This window comes from Lactuca virosa, chromosome 7 (assembly GCF_052849685.1).
Source record: "Lactuca virosa cultivar CGN04683 chromosome 7, Lactuca_virosa_CGN04683_v6, whole genome shotgun sequence".
Classification (NCBI taxonomy): domain Eukaryota; kingdom Viridiplantae; phylum Streptophyta; class Magnoliopsida; order Asterales; family Asteraceae; genus Lactuca; species Lactuca virosa.
In genome coordinates this window covers 137735000-137742541 of record NC_136432.1, presented here as the reverse complement: position 1 = coordinate 137742541, position 7542 = coordinate 137735000, and the positions used below count along the sequence as shown (strand labels likewise).

General features: G+C 34.7%; 1 long non-coding RNA gene across 3 annotated transcripts; it reads left to right on the top strand.

The window, feature by feature from the left end:
• Positions 1-4994: 4994 nt before the first annotated feature.
• Positions 4995-7053, top strand: LOC145125207 (uncharacterized). 3 transcript variants are annotated; one of them, XR_013715868.1, is made up of 6 exons: positions 4995-5876; positions 5956-6026; positions 6108-6201; positions 6277-6493; positions 6658-6784; positions 6872-7053. It is a non-coding gene; the product is annotated as an uncharacterized LOC145125207 (long non-coding RNA). The 3 variants fall into 3 exon arrangements; XR_013715869.1 differs by having other exon boundaries at positions 6277-6561; XR_013715867.1 differs by having other exon boundaries at positions 6277-6784.
• Positions 7054-7542: the final 489 nt, after the last annotated feature.

Below are 7542 nucleotides of genomic sequence, written 5' to 3'. Positions count from 1 at the left end.
AAGATGAACGATTTAATGATTTGAAGAGCATATGAGACCTTGCCAAAAAGATGGTCGAAGAAAAGAATCATGTAATATTTCCCAAGATTTATCTTCTTGTGAAACTTGCATTGATCTTACCCATAGAAACAACAAGTGTGGAACGCACATTTTCAGCAATGAAGTTGATAAAGATTGATATACGCAACAAAATGAGTGATCAATTTTTGAGTGATAGTTTAGTATCATATATTGAAAAAAAATGTTTTAAAAGGCATCGGTGATGACGCAATTGTGAAAGTGTTTCAATATATAAGACCTCGTAGGGTTCAATTGTAAGAACTTTATTATAACTATTGAATTGATGTTTAAATATTTTAGGCATGCAACCCGACCCGACACCACTAGTATTCTTTACTCTTTCATATTTTTTCAGTTTCATTTACATAAGAAACGACATGGTTTTTAGTTACAGATTTGCCATTGTACCCACATAATAACCTCCCACACTAACCCCTATTTCTATGAGAAATTTAATTACTACATTACTCAATTTCTCCATCACTGTTCTTCACCACCACTCCAATACCATTAGTAGATAATAATATCATAAAAGGATTCAGAAACCAACTACAGATGCCACCATCTGCCATGACCACAGATGCATCGCCATACCTAAATCCAAACCACTGCATCAATTATGATTTTGCTCTACATTTTTAGCAAAAAACGCCACCTTTGCTCCATTTTCCACCCATAAATGATAATGTCGGTCCACTTTCTTTGGTAAAAACCATCTTGGACATCTAGTTCGCTCTTTGTTCATCGAACGTTGTTGTTGTAATATCTTTAAGATCTGTGTGTACATTATAGATTTCATTGTGTATGTTTTATATATCTTCGTGTAGAAATATTTGTGTATGTATAATATGTGTGTATGTAGTGTGAAACAAAAGGGGTCACATGTAGGAAGTGTGCTAATAGATACAAGGTTTCTTTCTTCCGTTACCACCGCTAAAAGCAATATTTGACAAGCTTTTAATACTGAGTTTGGCTGCAAAAGGAACTGGCTCTATTATATAGTTTTGTGTGGCTGACTTATATATCGAGGAAGGGGATACTACGAATTAATAAAAATACCAACGGTAACAAGCATGGTTGTTTCTTTTTGTTCAAAATGTTAGCGGATGTTTATATAGATATTTGTATTGTATTTTAGTATGTCCAATATGTATTGAGGCATTTTTATGTATTTATGAATTTCAGCCCATTTGTAACATGTATACATTTCATGTTTAATGAATAGGTTGGTTTTATGGGAAAATACCAAATCTCATGGTATCAGAGCTGTATATCTTGCTCTCCTTTTAAAACCATAGCCGTATTCTTCTTCTATTCTCTTCATCATCATTTTTTTCTCTGTGATCCTTCTGAACCATGTCTACTTCTAATTTCTCAGAAAACCAACTTCTACCATTAATATCAAACATGCTATTCCGATTGTTCTTGATCTTGACCAGATGAACTATGATATCTGGAGGGAGCTATTCGAGATCCACTGCATTGGCTACGGGGTAGCTGATCACCTTATACCAACGGTTCTAACTCCTCCTTCTTCGTCAACTGAGAAAGCTCCTGAGAATACTCAACCGATCACAGAAACTGATATCTGGAAACGTAATGATTCGATTGTAAAATCATGGCTCTACGGTACTCTTTCTATCCCGCTTCTTCACCTCATCTTCAAGAAAAAAAACTCTTGCTCATGAGGTCTGGGAAACCATTGAAAAAGTGTTCCGTGATAATAAAAATAACAAGATTATTCAAATCGACAACGAGCTCCGAAATATTACGATGGGTGATTCTTCTATGGTTGGTTATTGTAATCGTGTCAAGTCAGTTGCTGATCTTTTGGAGAATATGGATGCAAAGGTTTCGGAAATCAATCTCGTGCCCTATATGTTAAATGGACTATCCGTCAAGTACCACCATATCGCAACCACCATTCGTCATCAGCGACCGGTTCCATCTTTTTGGGACACATGTTCTATGCTTGTGCTTGAAGACCAACAACTTGCTCAAGATCAGAATCGCTCCTCCTCGGCCTCTCATTCCGATCATTCTTCATCTCCAACGGTTCTCACCGCCGACTCCACTCATCAGAATACTAACCGGGTCGGTTTTCATGGAGGGAGAGGCGGGCGAAATCACAGAGGTGGTCGCAACGGAGGAAGGAACGGTGGTCTCCAAAATAATGGCGGGCAGTAACAACATCAAAGGAACTTTTGGTTGGGCCTTTGGGTGGTATTCAATCAACAATCAGTCGGGTATCTTAGCAACACCACCGGCCCACTCTGCTGCCCCACATCAGACCCAGCCACTGGACCGAGAAGGCCACCAATCCAACATAATTCTCATCAGTTTTTTGGGCCTCCAGCTCAAAGTCCATTTACTCAGCAAGCCTTCAACACTGTTTTATGTATTTTACACTACATTAAACATATTTTACGGGCCGGGGGGGGGGGGGGTTCAGGCTACTGTGTCTTTTTATGACACAATCTTCTATCTTGGTCATCTAAACGACAGCATACTATTTCTCGTTCTAGTGAAGAGGCAGCATATCGAGGTGTTGCTAATACTATAGCAGAATCATGTTGGTTACGGAACTTGTTATTCACCTCATCGGGCCACTATTGTCTATTGTGACAACGTAAGTGCTGTCTATATGTCGTCTAATCCAATTCAGCATCAGAGGACCAAACATATTGAGATTGATCTTCATTTTGTTCGAGACAAAGTTGCATGCGGTCAAGTTCCCGTTCTTCATGTTCCATCTTCTTCTCAATATGCATATATCTTCACGAAAAGCCTACCATCTCCGCTTTTCCTTGACTTTCGGTCCTGAACGTTCAAGATTCTCCCGTTCGTACTGCGGGGGGCTATTAGCGGGTGTTTATATAGATATTTGTATTGTATTTTAGTATGTCCAATATGTATCGAGGCCTTTTTATGTATTTATGTATTTCAGCCCATTTGTAACATGTATATATTTCATGTTTAATGAATAGATTGGTTTTATGGGAAAATACCAAATCTCACAAAATACTGATAATTAGTTAAAATGAAAGGGCACGCTCTCTTAAAATGTTTATTGTATTTATAAATACCTGGTTGTTTTTAAGAAAAAAATATTAAAGAAAGAGAAGGAAGAAAGATAATAGCTATCACTGGGATTTCGTTTTCTTTCTTGATTACTAAAGCATTTGTTAAAAAATTAGAGGTGTGTGGCTGATGAAACTTAGAACTTTGTTTAAGGTTTAAGCAATTATGTTGGATATGACTTTTAGTCCAAATGTTTCACAGGAGTTTAAGTTTTAAGATTTTTTTTCTTCTTGATTTATGCTTTTCAAGTTAATGGAAACATGGTTGAAGTATGGTGTTGGCTTATAGGCTCTTGATATCGTGACCCAAGCTGGAGATTAAGTTAATGGAAATTTGTGGGTGCTCTGTTACATTTGAAGTATGTGTTTGTTGTATACAGGGCGGACACATGATTTCTCAGTAGGGGGTGCACGGGAAAGTTAGGGGTTGCACAATAGTAGAAAAAATAAAAATTTTAAAGAATTTTGAAAAATTTTCCACTACGGCCGGAAAAGTTAGGGGTTGCCGGTGCCACCGGTGACCCCTAAATCCGCCCCTGGTTGTATGTATGTAGTTTATGGAGTCATTTTATTTATCTTATAGATCAATATATGTTTGTGTTATGTATTTAGTTTATATGTGTGTATCCAGTCAATTGTGTTTGTAGATGCTTTATTACTGATATATTTGTTTTAATTTATTTATTGTTTAGAGGAAGAAAAATATGGCAATGCTTGGATTTGTATTTAATGTGTTCAAGAAATACCTTCTTTAGTTAATTTACTTTTTATTTTATGAATTTTTAGATATGAAATATTCATTGTTATTTAAAATAGCTTATTTATTCTAATTATTGTTTGGAAGTTTTTAGAGTAAATTACACGAATGGTCCCTATGGTTTGGGGTAATTTGCACGTTTGGTCCCTAACTTACTTTTTTAACTCGGAAGGTCCCTATTGTTTGTTTTTGTTGCGTGCTTGGTCCCTGTCTTACCTAAAAAAGACTATTTTGCCCTTGATTTTTTAATTTATTTAAATAAACACACCCCAACCCCACTTCCACATTACATTATCTTACCTTATCTACCCCACCTTATTTAAATAAATAAAAAAATCAATGGTAAAATAGTGTTTTTAGGTATGACAGGGACTAAGTGCACAACAAAAACAAAGTATAGGGACCTTCCGAGTTAAAAAAATAAGTTAGGGACCAAACGTGCAAATTACCCCAAACCATAGGGACCATTCGTGTAATATACTCAAGTTTTTAAATGCAGTATCGTTCAACGTGATTTGAATATTTTCCAGCGAACATTTGATTTGTTATGTATCTTTATAGTCTTACTTGGTGCATTTTAGAGAAAAAAAATACTCCGTATGTGATTTATGAATATTTGAATTTTGTCCTATACTAATAAAATATTTTCAAAAATATAAATATATTTTTTAATATTAGACTTGAAATATTGGTATATATATGTGTATAAGTTTGGGTTCTAAAATACCACAATTTATTTGACGTGTTTAAAGGAGGATATATTTTGAAATCATCTGTACAAATTTGTACAAAGCTGTAATAAAGAACAAAAGCTTCTCATAACATTATATATATATATATATATATATATATATATATATATATATATATATATATATATATATATATATATATATATATATATATATATATATATACCTTAATAAGCATTTAGCCCTAAATGCTGAATTTTAGGAGATACACCCCTTAATGCATTATATACAACAACTTCATGCATTACACAAAAATCAAAATCGGCCAACCATTCTTCCATATCTCTCTGTATCCCTAAATTTTAGTTGAAATATTCAAATCAAAGAACCATAAATGCGGAAGGAATAAAGGGGATTCGTTCTTCATATATATCGGAACTAAATTGTATATAAAAACCAAATTCGCCTCTCTGAACACACTAGACACAAACAACTTAACGTGCCATTCCTCATCCTTTCGATCTCCTTCATCGGCTAACGTTAGCAACCACGACCACCACTCTTATCCTTCTCTCTTCCCTAACAGGCAACCTTCACCACCATACACCATTGTCTCCACCACTACCCACCACCACGCTCTGGCATCGAATTCCTACCTTAAATCTGATGAACCGATTGTAAGTTTCCACCTTGTGATTTTTCTTGAAGCCATATACACTCAGAAACGGGTCAGGAAAGAAGGATCTCATGGTAATGGCCATATGGCCTTGCACATGGATCGCATATTTTCTCAGTCATCCTTTCAATTTCAATTTTGGATTTCAAATTTTTAAAATTTCCCAAACGTATGATTCAATTCTTTTTGAATTTGGAATCCCAGCTCCTTTCCATTCCACTCTGCTTTCTCTCACTATACAAGCCCTAGCTGTTAACAGAACAACGAATCACCACCATCATGATCGACCACCACCACCACCAGCATACTACAGCCGATGGCCACAATAATCACGCGCCTCTTTGTTTCTCTACTGGAATATGCCAGGAGCCACCGCCGCTTCCTTACTGTCATCACCACCACTTACAGCCTCTCTTCTACAAAACGTTTTTCCAATAAAAAGCTCTAATGGAGAAATAAGGAAATGACCTTTCCACCATCACACGCACATTCAAGACCACTTACCGTCGTCTCCACCTTCTGTTACTGACTGGAAATATTGGTAATCACCACCATATTTCACGTTTCAATTCAGAAATTAAAACGTGATGTTTCTGTAGCTTTTTGCACATGTAAGTTTACTTTCACTCTTTAATAGATTTGATTTTATATTTTTCTAAAGTTTGTTTGAATTTTGGATGATGTATGCAGTTAATTGGTGTTAAATCAACTTCTGTTGAGGGGTTAAACCAACTTTCGTTGAGAAGGGCCGTAAAATTGAAGTAGTTAGTCCATGGATTCATTTATGAATTTTTATTCTTTTAATGGGTTTAAGAACCTTGGGTTTGTAATTTTTCTGGCAGGTTACAGAAAATGCACCCCAGGTGCTTGACAAAATGACTCAAATAATGTTTGATCAAGTGTAAATGAACATCAACAGAAAGACCTTTACTATAGGTAATGTGCTCAATGCACCTTTGTTTATTTTCATTGATCTGGTGTAATTGTGATATGAATATTCATGTTTGACAGGTGGTTCATGTAAGGAAGTTCAGGTTTGACTTTATAAGGATTGCAATTTCACTGCATTTTTGTATCATAATTATTTCAGTGACCACATTTAACTGTTTATCAAATGCATTTCATCGGTAAACTATTGGCTTTGTGATGTACTTAACGATAAGCAAGAATATAGTCGCACATGAGATCAAAGGAAGTTCACCACTAATTCCCTATGAGTCTCTTCTAAGTAAATTCCATTTCTCTTGGTTTATTTACATGTCGTGTTACTTAAGGAATTCACATCGGGTTATGAACGTACGATAACATCGTCAGCCCCATGTTTTAATTTGCGTTTAGATTTTATTTGTTCATCTGCAATTGACTGTTTATATTGTATGTTGTACACATTAGGGCGATCCTGGTTGAAATCATGGTCTGGTCATGGTACCAAAATTGAAAGTAAGATCTTATTCTCCATTTTGCTGCTGAAAGATGCTCTAGAGCAACACCAATGAGACGTAATTGGAGCTTTTCAGTGGTATGTTTTTGATTTTTTTTCCTGCTTTGGTAGCCATTCACCCTATTCATTCCTAACATGAATTGTAATCTTACCTTCATGATGAAGAGAACGTAAAGAGGTTTCCAAACCAACGACTTGGCTTCAAGTTAGAAAGGAAAAAAAATCCAATCCAAAAACAAATATAAGTTATTCAAAAAGTTGTAGTTTTATGTTTTTTATTTATTTTTATTTTTATTTATTATTTTTTTTAGTTACCATTTACCTCAATTAAATAAACTTTTTTACTATACGATTATGCATCTGGAATGTGTGCTTATATTATGCAGTTCAAATCTTTGGTATACATCCTACCTCAATGATGAAAAAAGAGAAAATAAAACCAAAAGAAAATAGCCAAATAATTTGGCTCTTGATTTGGTAATGGTTATAAACCTCTACTGCTAACTAATGGAAATTAAAGTGATTTATTTAGTTGGATGATCGCACACTTTGGAGTTTAGAAATGTTAGTGGATAAATCGGTTATGAGTCAACCGTAATGTAAAATCATGTCCAAATATAAAATGTGATAATATAATACTTAGAATATTCAGTTACGAACTAATACTTCCAATAAATGATGGACAAAATTTGCATCATTTTTAATTAATTAGTAGGGATTATGAAATAACAAAGACAAAAAGAAAATATGGCGTATCTTTAAAAACATCATTGCAAATTTGTTTTTTATTTGTTCTAAAGTTTCATAATTATTTTGTTCTCAATGTTGTCTAAGTG